This window comes from Dermacentor albipictus, chromosome 6, assembly GCF_038994185.2.
Source record: "Dermacentor albipictus isolate Rhodes 1998 colony chromosome 6, USDA_Dalb.pri_finalv2, whole genome shotgun sequence".
NCBI lineage: Eukaryota > Metazoa > Arthropoda > Arachnida > Ixodida > Ixodidae > Dermacentor > Dermacentor albipictus.
In genome coordinates, this window is record NC_091826.1 from 41,637,433 (window position 1) to 41,652,778 (window position 15,346).

Sequence of the window (15,346 nt, forward strand, 5' to 3'; positions counted from 1 at the left end):
ATGTCCAGACATGCTGCAACACACACACACACGCAAAAAGAAATTGTAGCGGTGACTAGGCGCAAGAGAAGAAGGAAAGGTGTAGTGCGTTTCACGTTAGAACTAGGAGTCCTAAATTCCGAAACGGCGAGAGCCAGCAGACTGTTCCATGAAGACTTATGCAAAAGAAGTGACCTCCCGAAAAAAATAAAAGAAAAAAACATTCGAGAAAGAAACGTAAACTGCGAGGCAGTAAAAGCCGTCTTTACGAGGTTTCTTCGGTGCTTCGTTTCCATATGTCCAGGAGGCAGGTATCTTCGCGTAGCTGCCCAACTTCAGACAGAGTCCGTAGACTGGTGATTCTATAGGAAAGTTCTGTTCCCCCGAACTCGCATTCACGAATATGCACACCAATATTTCTTGGCTTTACTTCGCGTTCATAATTTTTTTGCCAGCAGTCCCGCCTTCCGGAATCTCTTCGTTGGTTAGGGTTACCATTCAGTAACAAATTTCAACATCTCTAAGTTTCTTTCTTTCTCCCTTTTCCCGTTGGAGGTGCCCCGACTGCGATACCAGAAAATTTGTCTTCTTTTTTTAATGCGTTTTCAACGAACTTTAAAGGTCTGTGATGTCTTCGCTCATCTTAGAAAACCCGTTCTTGCTGCATTTCGCGTAATTCCATGCAGCGCAGGAATTTCGCGCGCAGCAAAATCTACTAGTGTTTTTGCACACGATAAGCTAGATGAAATGTGCCGAAAAATTCACTCAGGGCCTGCTTAAAAACTGTGCAGGTGCGAGCTGGTGGTCGTAATAATTGGCCACTTTTATACCAGCTGCAGGACGAATTCCTCTCCCAGCGATCTTCCTTTGTCTTTCTCTCTCTCTCTCTTCCAACAAATATTCTGTTTATCCCGTGACACCATCATAAGCGTGCAATCATTTCGCCGTTTACTTGAACTCTGCAGTGTTTTTCGCACAACAGCATGCTTCCATGTGTGTAGACCAATATATATATATATATAGCGGAGGAAAGTTAAAAGGGGAGGACGACACCTCGAGCTTCTTTACTCAGGATCCCAAGCTTAAATGCTCCTCCAGGCCAGTCCATTTTTGAATTTTCTGCACTTAGAATGGCCCCTCAATTCCGGGAAAAATACAATCTCTATAATGCTACGAGGGCTATATTAGTTACAGCGATACCAAACTGGGAAAGCCCGCTGGGCTTCGAAATGACACTTTCTCGTTAGAGACACACATGTGCCACACGAACATGAATGGCGCAGTACTTGGTCACTGCCGTCCTCATCAACACTTCAATGTGAACAGATACCGATGCCTAAATGATACTTGCGGCATTTTTCGTGACAACTCGTTTAGTGTAAGCAAAACTGTGCACAATAGGTTCGCTATATATTTACATAAAGAATATCCTACGAATGCAGCGTCCAACAAAGGGCACTAAAAGAACGTACAGTAGAGCACAGTACAAAGCTGTCGGCCTCCTTCACGTCAGGCCGAATGAAGGGTGAGAGGTTACCGAAAGAATAGGAGAGGGCGTACCCTCTCCTCCTTTCTTGGTGCAAAAGGCTGTGAAAGTCTTACTATGTGTTTTATTATCGAGAATCTCATGCGAATTCATTTGACCATGCGAAGTTTCTCGTGCGCAAGACTGATTTGTGGAATCTTTTCATATTTTTATAGCGGAATGATCTGCTGCCGCAAAAGTTTAGCTAAGAAAAAGAAGACAGAAATAAAAGACCAACTGAAATTACTGTCGAGATAACTAAATGGATCACAAAGAAAAACAATAAGAAAAGAATCAAGGCCATATCAGTAATACATGAACAACGCAAGCACAAAGAAGTCATTACAGCTTACAGTTAAGGCATTCACGAGGTCACCGAACCCGAGAAAACCTTGCAGAGCGCCTTGAATGAGACACGTTTTGCTAGGGCACCAGAATGTCGAGGTAGTTTTCTTCTCTTTCTCTCCCTCGGATCTTTCATGCATTCCTTCCTCGAACGGTCTGTAAGGTACCAACCAAACGCTCTTTCTTTTACCATCCCTGTATTATGTCCCTTATGTTCCTAAGCTCTCGCATACCCCATTTAGTTTTGAATAGATGGTTTCAGCTGTGTCACTTGACGATATCATCGCCACGGAAAACCGGTAACCTCACACTCTGCCTTGAATTGCAACCGCACCGGTGCAGATTGCCTGATATAGGGAAATAACATCTTTAGGGCACTGACCACATCTGCTGTGCCAGTGGTGGCGCGAGCTTACGAGCAAACGAGTTTGCCTGAGACATATATTCGTGCCGCTACAAAAATATTTCGAAAGGCTTGGCGACTGAAGCGGACGCGCGATGCGTGTCGCAAAATATCTGCTGTTTTGCTCACGCCACCTCAAGGCTTATAAACAACGTCAGAACATTTCACACCTTGACTTCATTTGTTCCTGTCCTTTGTTTATGATTTATTTTTGTGCCCTCTTCACATGTGTTTCTTTTATGCGAAGCATATTACGAGAGCTCAACCCAGCTCCTCAGGCGCGGCGGTGTCGCCTTGAAACCACGTGACACCGTGACGTCACGACAGAGGAGAAGTGGCTTTGGCTCAACTCTTGCAAGATGGGCTGGGTGGGAATCGAACCAGGGTCTCCGGAGTGTGAGACGGAGACGCTACCACTGAGCCACGAGTACGATGCTTCAAAGCGGTACAAAAGCGCCTCTAGTGAATGCGGTGTTGCCTTAGAAACGAGCTGTTTCTAAGGCTCAGGCGTGCGTCGCTTGCTCAGGCACACATTTCGTTGCCGCGCCGAACGCTGCGTTGCTCGACGCTCACCGCGTCCAATGCGGGGCGTCCAAGGCGAAGCAGAGTAACGCATGAGTTGTTTCTTCGTCTAGCTGAACCAAATATAGCCAAGCAACAGCAGCTCACCAAGCTAAACAGTGGTTCAACAACTAAAATAAAGGCTAGTATGCTTCGCATCTTGGGCTTAACCTTACCTAAGCCACAGCCATTTTTTTTTCATACCAACTGCACGCCGATATGAAGTAGTAAGCCCCTCATCTAGCAGGAGTTGCACCTTCAGTTTTGATTAACTTTTGTCTCTTTTCCTCGGTCGTCCTTTGTAGCTTTTACAAAACGTATACGGTACCGTCACAGGTCACGGCTAAAGCTCGCTAATAATTCTGCTGTGATTCAGAGGGGTTAAGAGATAATGCAAGTCTATGGGGTCACCTCTTGATGCACCACCGTTATGTGTTTTCTTCATCGAGAAAGTTTACTGCGTTTAGGTTTTACAGGGCCTGGATTAAAACCCGAGGCACGTCCATTAAAGAGCGCAAAGCGCCAAGATTCCCCCAGGGGCTGCCGCCATTGCTACGAGCATGTTGAACTCTTTTCATCATGCTTCTCTCCCTTCGTTTCTCTCTTCCCACGTTGTCGTCGTCATTTTCTCTTTCTATTTTTTAAATTGCACTCTAAAAAAACTATACCAACTGCTGTTCTCTGAGTTATCCTAGGCCAGAACTTGCGCGGGCAAGTTTTCAATTCCGTCGTTGGCAATCACTGGAGGCGCTGAAGTGATAACTGATCGCACACTTTTTTTATCTTTGACGTCTCTTTTTTGTGTCAATCCTGCAGTAACTGTAATTTAAAAAAAAGAAAGTCGAGGTACGCAGGCTTAATAAGAAACTTCTCTGTAGGATTAGATGTAGTAACTCTTGAACAAAGTTTTGATTTATATTTCAGCCATTCATTTTCGCATTCTTTCCTCGTATTTCTTATATCTAGACAGTTGGGCAGGTGGAGGCATTGATGTTAAATTCAGAAACACAAAAAGAAGTGCAAGACAAAAAAAAACGGTGTCCTGAATGCTAGCTCTTATAAAATATTTCCTTACACTGTGCTAGAGTCTACCTAAATATTCTTTGCGTGTAGGCAATTTCACGTTGCTTCTTTTGTTGTTCGATAAGATGAGAAGTTTGACAACGTCGCACTTGGAACTTCGTATGAGGTTAATGGCATTCAGAAAAAAAAAACCGTAAGGGGGAAGAAAAATTTTATTTTCTCTATTGTGAAACGCACTTTTCACACACAAAACAAAATGCTAAATTACATGTGCTGTGTACAAAACCAAATCACAACACTTGCATATTATGTTTATTGCTAATATTTTTTTCTATTTCTTGGCATTTTCTCATCCTTGTGGGCTGCTACTTGATATTATCTTAATTTGCGCCATATTTTTATCTGAATAACGACTCCTCCTTTGTTCTGTTTTGATTTGGTGCTTAATTGTTTCCTATCAACCAGAGGCAAGCTCGGCCTTCTTTATATCCAGTGATAAAGGAATGCTCTTTGCATCAAGCGACGGAAAATATGGTTCTGAAAAAATTTTTCGAGACAAATTTAAATATCTTGTCTTAATTTCTCCCTGAAAAGCATGAAAATAGGTTGTACAGAAAGAAATAACAAGAACTCCTAAAACCACCGACTGATTTGATCACATGTTCGAAAAAAACGTATCGTCCACGTCATACTGATTAGGTCACTTCTCAAGGGATCAGCGCTGTTAAGCAGCATTTTGATTGGTTTATAATTAGTAGGCGATCATCTGGAACTAGTAGACGCACTCAATAACATCTTCTGCGAAACTGGCCGTAGGCCCCACACTGCAGACTGTGAACATATATTGATAAACAATGCGGGTGTCTGCTGACATTCGCGCCACCTATTGACAACCAGGATAACTGTTAAACGCGCCCTTTTTCCAACACAACACAAAACTAGGATATAAGCTTTCGCCGTAAGCAAAGCCAAATATAAAGCATTTCCCATGAGTTGTTTTTTACTCTGCCAACCCGCTTTGAAACCACTTAGCACGCGATGAGTGACGACAAGTTCGATAGTTTTTCTAAATGTTGGCGTGCCAGTCCCGTTATTCTTCGCCAAAAATAGAACCGTAGCATTCCCGGAGTTTGAAAGGAAGTTTCTAATATGACGCAATTAAAGAACTCCGGAGAGTATGTGGTGGGTCAATGGCTTCCCTTCTCCAGTAAAATCCTTCAGGTGAAGGCCCTCCACGTCACTACATATCACTTGTACGAACTCGATAACCAGCTTTAGTTATATAATCTTAACTATAATTATAATTATATAAAGGTACATAATTATAATGATCGCTATCATTATTACCATCGCTGCCTTGCGTATGTTCACTGCACCACAAAGGCTTCTCCCACCATACTACAATTATCCCATTCTTGTGTCAAATGTATCAACTATTATGCTTGCAAGTTTCCTACTTTCCTCTCACCACCTATAGTGCAGTGCAGCCCACGACAGCGCTTTCCATTACTTGGCCAAAATGTAACTCTATTCAACCACGGGTAACCTTCCGTGCACATTGCATGATCATACTTGCTCTATTCCTCATTCCTACCCTTATAAAAATGATTTTAGACTGTCTATAGAAAGTCTAGACTTTTTATAGACGACCTTGCATTTCTATAGACTTTGCATCTACGAAAGTCCAAATCTGAATTTGGACTTTTGTAGATGCAAAGTCTATAGACAGTCTACAGACGAAAGTCGATAAAATTTCTATTTCTTTTTGTCTATTCGCAGTCTATGCACGATCTATAGAAAGAAGTCGACATAATGTTTGTTTCTTTTTTGTCTACTTTCTCTTTATAGACTACCTCTAGAGAAAAGTCGATACAGCCTCTATTTATTTTTCTCTGTTATTTATCTATAGGCCTTCATAGACCAAAGTCAATAAGATTTCTATTTCTTTTTGTGTATTCACAGCCTATAGACGGTCTATAGAAAAAAGTCGATAAAGAATTTGCTTCTTTTTTGCCTACTTCCTCTCTATAGACTACCTATAGGGAAAAGTCGATACAGCCTCTATTTATTTTTCTCTGTTATTCATCTATAAACCTTCTATAGACGAAAGTCAATAAGATTTCTATTTCTTTTTGTGTATTCGCAGCCTATAGACGGTCTATAGAAAAAAAGTCGATAAAGAATTTGCTTCTTTTTTGCCTACTTCCCACAACAGACACCTATAGACAAAAGTCGATACGGCCTCTATTTATGTTTCTCTGTTATTTGTCTATAGACATTCTATAGAGGAGAGTCGATAAGATTCCTATTTCTTTTTCTCTATTCGCAGCCGATACTGTAATATTCTTATTGCTTGAGGTTTACATGCCGTCTATAGAGTGACAATAGACAAAAGTCGTTAATCTGGGCCCAACCCGTGTACGCTGTAACCAAGCCCAGGTACCAGTAGATAATACGGAGCTGCGTTTGGTATAAGCCTCTGAAGTCGTACACTGCTACGATTCCTGCAGAGCCTATTTGTAGACTTTACTATATACATAGTGTATACCTCCTCGCTCTCGGAAATCCTCTCGGAAATCCCAAGTCGCTCTCGGAAATCCTAAGACAGTCTTCACAGTTGTCATAGCATGACTTTTGCGGCAGTAGAATAAAAAAAGCAAAACGTCGATCCAATTGTGAAATTAGATGGTATGAACGCCAACTTTAGCTACAAGCGGATTCCAAACAGGCATCAAGCTAACAGCACAGAGACTCGTAATGTTTGCAGCTGACAACGCGGACTTTGTGAGTGTGCGATAAACCGATGTCGCGCATGTGGTATGCACGTTGTGTGTCGTCCGATTTTCACATACTTTGCACATTGTCTTCATATCTCGGCTGCATCACTAACATCGCGCGGTTTTTCGGTGACTGATATGCTGCACTATAGACGCATCAAAGTTTCTCATTCATTAAAATATGTGCCAAATCCTCTGAGCCCACCCAATATATCGCAGGCGGTATGCCTGCGCAGCCACGCATATGAGTACTTCATTGCCGTACTGATTGCTTTCACCTATCATTGGAGCGGAAAATTAGCACTACCGTACGGGCGGGCATCGACAATCGACAATAAGTTTCGATAATCCGAGGTACAGCAGCATGCACTGAAAACTACGCACACCAACGCTTTCTTTTTTTCTTGCATTCCCCATTCCCATCGAAATGCAAAAGGGAGTCGAACTGGTGACCTCATGCTCAGCAGCGAAGCGACAGCCACTGAGCCTCTGCGGATAGTATGCATGTTATCCCAATGATCTCCCTCGCCACGACAAATAACTTGACCGTGCGTGGCTCTAGTAGATCGCAAGGCGATGCACTTACATGTTAGCTCCGGAAGAAACAGCTCGTCAAGCACAGTGAACAACCAGCAATATTTCGTGATACCTTCAATGCCTTAGACAAACTTATCCTACCAGTCTGGAGCAGAGTGAGGGATTCGCCGCGAAAATCTCGAGCAATTCAATTGATCATGGTTCACCGAGCTATAAACCAAATGGGCTTTCACAAGCTTCACGTCGTTCACATGCGTTCAAAAAAGAGGCCCGTCAGAGAGTGTGCACCTGACGATACTGCAGAAACGAACAAAAAAATGACATTAGCCATGAAGTTTCCATCTTCCATCATCGACGTCATAAAGCCGTGGCTAACTGAACATGCCTTTCCGTGAAGGCATATCTCTAGTTACGCTGGCGGGCTTGTCAAATTCCTGTCGGCCAAAGGCCGGTCGTTCCCGTCGATCACGCCAGTAGCCCGAAATGCGAACGCAGCTTAGAAAACGAGAGACACGGTCGGGCCAGTGCTTGTCATGTGACAATTTGCTCGGCCTTTGTTGGCTTCACTGCACTCTCCTGCAGCCGCGCGAGGAAGCGAGAGCTCATTTTCGAATCGCGCAGCGCCGTTTCAGCGTCTTCTCCCATTCGGAGCCTCCGGGGTTTCCGGCGCTGATTGATCGGAGCTTTAGCGCTAAGCTCGCCGTCGTACCGAGGTGCCCGAGGGAAGACAATGAGTGCCAGCATAAAGGGAAGCAAGCGGCGATTAAACAGACGTATAGAGACATTCCGGCCGCTAGTGGAGTAATGACTCTGACAACCTCCCTCTAACGCGCGCACACACACACACACACACACACACACACACACACGTGGGCGCTCGCCTTCTTTATTCGTGGAGTTCGCTCAACTGTCTCCAAGCCTTCTTGTTCATTTTGTTTTTCTGTCTTTCTCAGCCTTACCTTGTACAACTCGTCCAGCCTCCTCTGTCGAACTGCCAGCATGAGTACTTTCTGCTAATTTATGGGCGGCGGTGAAATGAGTGCTTGCTCTAATGGCCTCACTAGTTATGAACATGAATTTCAAAGGTTTTTTTTTATTTGTATGAACGCTTTGTTCTTCTAGATGTGCGCTTGATGATATTATCTCCCAGTTATTTCAGTTACGACGTTGAAAAGGACGACGCCTAATATTGTCACTCAAGGGAATCGCTGGCGCTCATGCCGGATCTACCCAAGTGTACCTCAGCCAGGAAGGTGGTTATGCCGCCACCTCAAACATTCATAATGAAGAGCACCATATTGGAAAATCTTGTTTCCCTGATAATAAGGTCACTCTTTCCTTAGTAGTTGTTCTAGCTTAATAAGGTTGAGCATACAGGATAATGAAGCACGAGTGGCCTACTATATTGAGTTAGATTCCCCTGGATAGATCCAGTGGAGTCATGGAATATGACATATATGCAACTGACTAGATAGGTGGACGATAATAAAAGAGTGCTTCATTTCGACAGAACGAAATTATCACGCGAGGAAGGTTTGAGAAGTCATTGGATGAAAGAAAATCTCTCTGTACCTTTGCAAGTCTTAATCGTTCTGAAAAATACAGACGTGTAGGTTCTTCATTGTTTACAACACTAAAACCCGACAATGAGGAAGCATCATGAACATTGCAAGTCTGTAGATATATTAGCGTAGGTTTTATATGGTGCACCATATTCATTATGTATACCATAGAATCCGCTATAAGTAGATAGGAAAAAAATTTTTTCTTGGCAACCTTCCGAAACCAATTAAAATAACAAAAGTCCTCCCAGAAGAGCAGAAATACATTATCTATATTTTTAAAAGTATTTTGTAAGTTCTACTTCATATTTTTTTTGCGGTGCTACTGTCTTCCAGCAGCGTGGACGCTTTAGCTGACAGGGGTTATTAAGCCTGAGATTTCCATCTATCATAAATGTCTCTTGCGCTGAATAATATAGCCCAATCTTCAAAAACATATAGACGAGAAATGTTTGTCACATGGTAAACAAAAAACGTCACAGCGAAAGTGCTTCGTCAAAGAATAAAAGGAACATCCGTCTTCGTATATATTTCACGATAATCATGGAATCCACTGGAGTTGCTAAGGAATATCGGCTACTGATGAAATTAGAAAATTTGCAGACGCAAATTGGAATCAGCTAATGCAAAACAGCGGTAACGGGAGATCGGAGGCAGAGGTCATCATCCTGCAGTGAACATTAAAAAGACTGATGATGATGATTACGCTGATGACGACGACGACGACGACGACGACGATGATAATGATGATGATGATGATGATGAACGGCTACTGCGTACAGGTTGCCAATGAAACATTTAACTTGAATACTTGGAGGAGACTATCTTGCTGGCCTGGTTGGTCTATGACGTATAGGAGAGCTTTAAGCGTGTGCCACATACACATACGTGTGTGCCCGCAAAACACGACACACACACATACACACACGAAGGCACTACACACACATTACTTGGAAAGACAGACCCACTTTCCTGTCTTCCCCTCTAACGCTTGCTACTAGCGTTGGTATAATACCTATTTTACTGGCGCTGCCCACCGAAAACAAACAAAAAGAAAAGCCAGGACCTGCATCCTTTCCACCCGCAGCAGGAATAAAATCACCATCCGAACGGGAGCTATCATCCTTGGTCCATAAGTTGCACGACCCGTATTGCCTGTGCGGCCGCACACCCTTTCGTTCTGCATCTTCACCTCATTCCCATCAGTCGGAGCGAGAATGCATCACCAGGCTTCTTCTCAAGGACCAAGGAAGCCACTCGGTCCGACAGCTTGTGCACAATGGATGGGGCGGATGCTTGCCTTCATTTCCTGCGGACTCTTCCTCCCCCTCTGATCCGAAGCCGAGAATGTTGCTTCCGGCAGGCGTCTCTCTCTCTATCTCTCTCTCCCTCTGTCTGTCTCTCTTTCAGCGTTTCTTCCTGAGGCCCTTTCTACTTCCTCCTCACCTCTTTCCGCACCGCCATTCCCCAGGGGACCGTCGCCCAGCGTCTTGGCCCATTCGAACGTATCCTGGCAGGACCGGAACAGGAAAAACGATTACCATTCGCTCGCCTTCTGCTCTTTCGTGTTCTGTGCATTCCGTCGCCTGTTGACTTGCAGCACGGCAAAAGGGGATACAGGAAGCAGAAGAGAAGGAATAATAATCACGTCCAATTATCTCGTCCTCGTTTGTTTTCTCACTGGCTTTCTCGGCTCGCTGAGAGCGTGGAGCGTTCGACGTCTTCTCATATAGTCTACATTGAAGCGTGGCCCCTGTGTAGGTAGATGTGCGATAATGTGCTCGTAATGATGGCGCTTCAAGGTCTCTACCTCGTTAAAGGCGTTGTGTGTCTTATGTGCACCTCATCCGCCGTGAGGAACTCCGTCAGACAAATGCGTCTAGTGCCGCTGCTGGCACACACTAACTGGCAAAATTGTAGAACTTGTGAACGGAATTGTGTGCAGCATAAGGATGACGCTATTATTTCTAAACAGATATCTCGAGTTCGCGATGTTTTCGACGCCTATAATGCGCGGCAGTGCAGACACGCGTGTGGTCAGTTTTTTTTTCTGTTTCGTTCTTTTCAATTTTTCAGTCATTCGAAGATTTCCCACGTCTTTTACTCGGTGCAACTATTGGCCATTTCATTTCGGCTGCGTGTAACCGTGATGTTCAAAATGCTGTATTTCTCGCCATGAGCACTGTCTGTTTTCTTTTTTCAATGTTGGCTGTTCTGATAGAGAGCCAAAGCACTCATGTGTTCTTAAGCGAAGCCGTACAACTCATCTCCGGTTCGTAGTTTTCCCTCCACACTTCCGCTTTTCTCCGCAACTCTGCAGCTGTGCGTTTGCGAGCCTAGAAACCAGAGGGTCTGGCTACAATTTTTTTTTCAAGAAAATTGCGCTTCCATAATCCACTAAATATATATGTCGCTAAAGTGTTTAAACATAGGAAATAGGCCTTGTAGCTTCTGCTGATGTATCCCAAGCACACAAGCAGCAAATTTTATAATGGCACCAACACTTCAGTCATTGCAGACTCAACTCCTGATTACCAGTCATCTAAATAAAGCAGAATGGAAAAAAAATCAGTAAGGTTTCAAGCGCAATTGAGAAAACGCTGGAAATCTTTTTACGTATTCGCTTTCGCTTAACTTTTGCTAATCATTTCAGTCATCTATCCACCTCCTACAGTCAATGTTTGAAGTGATGGAGAAAGCACATCCATACTATCAAACGAGGCAGGTTATCTCAATAACAGCCCTGCCTGTCTACCACGCATATCCGTTTGCTTTTTGCTTATCTGTTTCCGTTTTTGCGTTCTATTTGTCGTTAACTGCTTGCCTCTCTGTTCTACATAAAGCATTTACAGAAATATGTAAGTTGTAGTACCAAAATAAGTGAGCCCGCCATCAAACACAGTCTGCACTATCACCACTGGTCGTGTTCCCACCTAAGCTGCGGTGTTGTCTGAGGTAGTCAACCAGGTGCTATTAGAGTGCCCTAAAAGGCCAGTCGAATATGCCGTAAGCGAGCAGTATAAGCGCAAGTGACTACAACAGATAAAGCTACTACGGAAAGTTATGCGCCAAGCATTATTTACTTTCATTACATGTGTCGCTAGAGATGCTTCTCTAACATTGCTTGAAGCTACACCACAGCGAAGGTATTGCAGCGGTAAATGCCTTGGTGTTAACGCTTTCTATGTGCAAAAAAATTGACCGTCCTTCCACTACTGTGAGAGGGCTGCAGGCAAAGCTCACGATCCGCGGCTCTTCGTTGTCGTAACGTGTCGGCTTCGCGCTCTCTCACGGGGAGGTCGGCACGTCGAAGACGAGTCCTTTCTTCAGCGAGTTCCCGGCGGCGCTCATCAAACGCCGCCTGTTCTTCGGCAGAACGCACGAGGTACGACCCTCTCCCGCTACCATTCCTTCAGCGCAGCTGCTCTTCGGCAGAACGAACCCAACGCGGCCTCCCAATCAGACTACCGGGCCTGAACTGGAGGGAAACGGCGCACGCGAGGCAAGCGAACATGCGATCACACCCTTTCCCTTCGCCGGAGAGGGGATGCTTGTGATTGGGTCGAGCATTGCACAGAGTCTACTTCTCCATGCATACAAAACCCCACTTTACAGGTCGCGTATGATGAACCGACAGTGGCTGAATCGGCTAGCGTGGTGGTCTAGCAACATCGAGGTCGGTGGCTCGAATCCGCAGTCAGACAAGCAATTTCTATTTTCGCGCAGCTTGGCGCTATTCGTGCGGCAACACCAACACCAACGCCGACACGATACAAGCTTCGCCTGAAAAGGAGAGAGAAAATTACTGCCCATAAAGACCGCGTCTAAGAAATCATCCCCTTGACGACGACGGAGCCGGGCCTGAACCAGTGTATCTTATTGTTCGGCAAGCAAAGACACGTGCCTCGAAGTGCAATGCATAATCGTGCGAGAACTGTTATCCGTAAAACAAAACTTGCTCCATAACAGTGCCTGTAATATCAATGCGTGATAGTGGCGCGTCCTTTGGCTAAACTACAACCTAATAGCGATTACTAGCGATAACCACGGGTGCCGAACCTATTTATTCATTCTTTAAACCTTAAGCCTTCTAATTGGAAGCAACAAACACGTGACCTGTATTGTTTCCTAGTAGGCATTGTTCCAGGTATCTCTTTCTCAGTGGTAAAAAGTTAGCCAGATAGCGGTCCCACATTGACTGGAGAATAAAAATATGTGGCTCTAATTTACGCCGCCGAAGCACAACTGAGCCATTCGCGACAATTGCCTAATAGTCTTCGCGTTGCCCTGCTAAGCGCGTGGTCATGGCATCCAATCCCGACCGTTGTAGCCGCATTGTGTTCGGTGTGTTCGGTGCACGTTAACGTGCACCGTGTGTTCGGTGCACGTTAAAGAGTCCCAAATGGTCAAAATTGCTCGGGAGTCCCTCACTACAGCAGGCCTCATAATCAGACTGCGGTAAAATCGACACGTAAGATCGCAAAGTTCATATTAATTATTTAAGAAACGCTGAATTCCTTATCAGAACGTGTTCACGTGATAATAATCACTAATGCCGCAAGTATGCCTGGCCTTCACTTTTACTTCAAACAATGGGGAAAAAATCACTTTCTGCTGGCAGTTCCAACGCAACTCTCGCTCTTCGACCTCTCACTTGCGTTCGTAAATTCGGCCTCTTCGCCGAGACCAACGCTAATAGATTGTTGGTGAGATTCTCAGCAGGAAAGCAACGAGGAGGGGAACTTTCTTCGCGATACGCCAGCATGTTCCAAAGGCAGAAAGAGACTAGCAAGACTAGAACTAGGGCTTTTCTGCAGCTACCACTGCCTTGCTTTTCCTGACTCAAGAATGGCCGATAACGATCGGCCTCGGCCTGATGGGGACACCCTTTTGTTCAACGGCCTTCTAGCGGACAGGCGGGCCTCGTTCGCGGATACAGGCCTTTGTGCTCCCGCTCCCATCGCAAGGCAAGCGTTGGAGCTCGTTCGGAACAGGGCGAATAAAAAAAAACGAGGCTATTGCACATTGTGCATTGTCGAGTATCGGGAAATCCTTTAGCAGCCGACAAGACATGAAAGCTGCTTCTCAAGGAGGAACATTTGCTGCTTCTTGTAGTTTCCGGCCGGGACCGTGCAAAGTTTAGCAGGGGCAGATGCTCCGGCAAGCGTGGATAGGCATTCAGTTAACGATGGTATCGGTAAGATGGGGAGTGCATGATTCTTATCAAGAGGATTCGATACCTATAATAATGCCTCTTTTGAAATGCCACTGTTTCTTTCAAGAGTGGCTTTGGGAATGGTTCGCGTACCTTGATCGGTAACTGTCCCTTGAAACGTTAGGAAATGAGTCTTACTGGCTTGTAACATCTCTAAATGTCCACACCCTTCGGTGTACTTACTTCTTAGCGACATTAAAAAAAACGTTTGTTTACGTATCCATAGCCATGAAACTAGTTTCGTTTCAGAATTGCCTGGCTATCATCTGAATTACCCATTTTGTTCCACAACTATGTTATTTGACTGCGTAGCAAATTAGCAAAGGCCAAACGTTAGTTACAAGCGTTACAGTTTCACCAAAATTGTGTCGAGGAACATTTCCTCTAAGACTAATGGAATGTTGATCTCATTGCACATTTCGCAAGCAACGCGCCCTCTCTTGAGAATGCAGTTGAAACTTCTTAACAGTATTAACGTAATCCTTATGGACACATCCGTTTATCATGATGGCGGTAACATGCTCTTAAGCTCTGCATATTGCGAAGCCGAGGTCTATGAACTAATTTTATCACGTCAGGATGCGGGTCTACCGGTGCTGAAATTCCCACTTCCTGAGTTCGATCACATGACCTGTCAAAGTAGCTCTGCAACTGAAGCTTTGTGCGGCTGAGCTGTGTACTGCATGGTAAAATACCCACCATGATGGCCGCAAACGTAAGTGTTGAATGAATGCACCGGTCAGTCATAGAGACAACATCGTTGTCTTAATTACTTACTTAATTACTTCCTTATTTACACTTACTTGTCGTTGTATGTACTCCGGGAAGCTCTTGATCATTTCGCAGTGATCATGTTACTATTATGCATATTATTTGTGTCTCTGCTGCACAAGTGCAATATCTTTGGAGGTTGATGTTGATTACGACCATCAATCTGTAATATTTCGAGTCATTCAGCAGCCAATAATTGTTATAGTTGTGTAGAGTTTGTGCACAGTTATTTCTCTGTACACAGAAAAGCTACGGATGGTCTATTCAAAACATCTTTAGTATGACGCCACTCAAAGCACGTACAGAAGCGCTGTGAAGCAACGTGATACACACACATAAAGTTTTCTACCTGCACCCGTCCTTTACAACCGAATAAAATTCCTGTGGGCCGTGTTTATGAGCAGAACGAGCAGCATTACCAACATGCTAGCTACGCATAATGATTACGCGAAACATGCCAAATGTTCAGTACAATTAACATACAGCAGCACTCGGACTCAATGCTCCATTATGGGATGCCATCGGAGCCTTTCCGACGCGGGCCAACCCTGTTTCACAGACAAAGGCTATACGAATAGCGTATGCACGAAGTATATTGCTTTCCTTAACACATGGAGCGGCAATCGTGCATGTAATAACCGTCGTCGT

At 44.5% G+C, this 15,346-nt stretch overlaps 1 protein-coding gene across 1 annotated transcript in view; it reads left to right on the forward strand.

Moving 5' to 3' along the window:
* Positions 1-15,346, forward strand: part of LOC139047009 (uncharacterized) — a 72,162-nt gene that overhangs the window by 55,778 nt on the left and 1,038 nt on the right. The gene's annotated exons all lie outside the window — the stretch shown is intronic.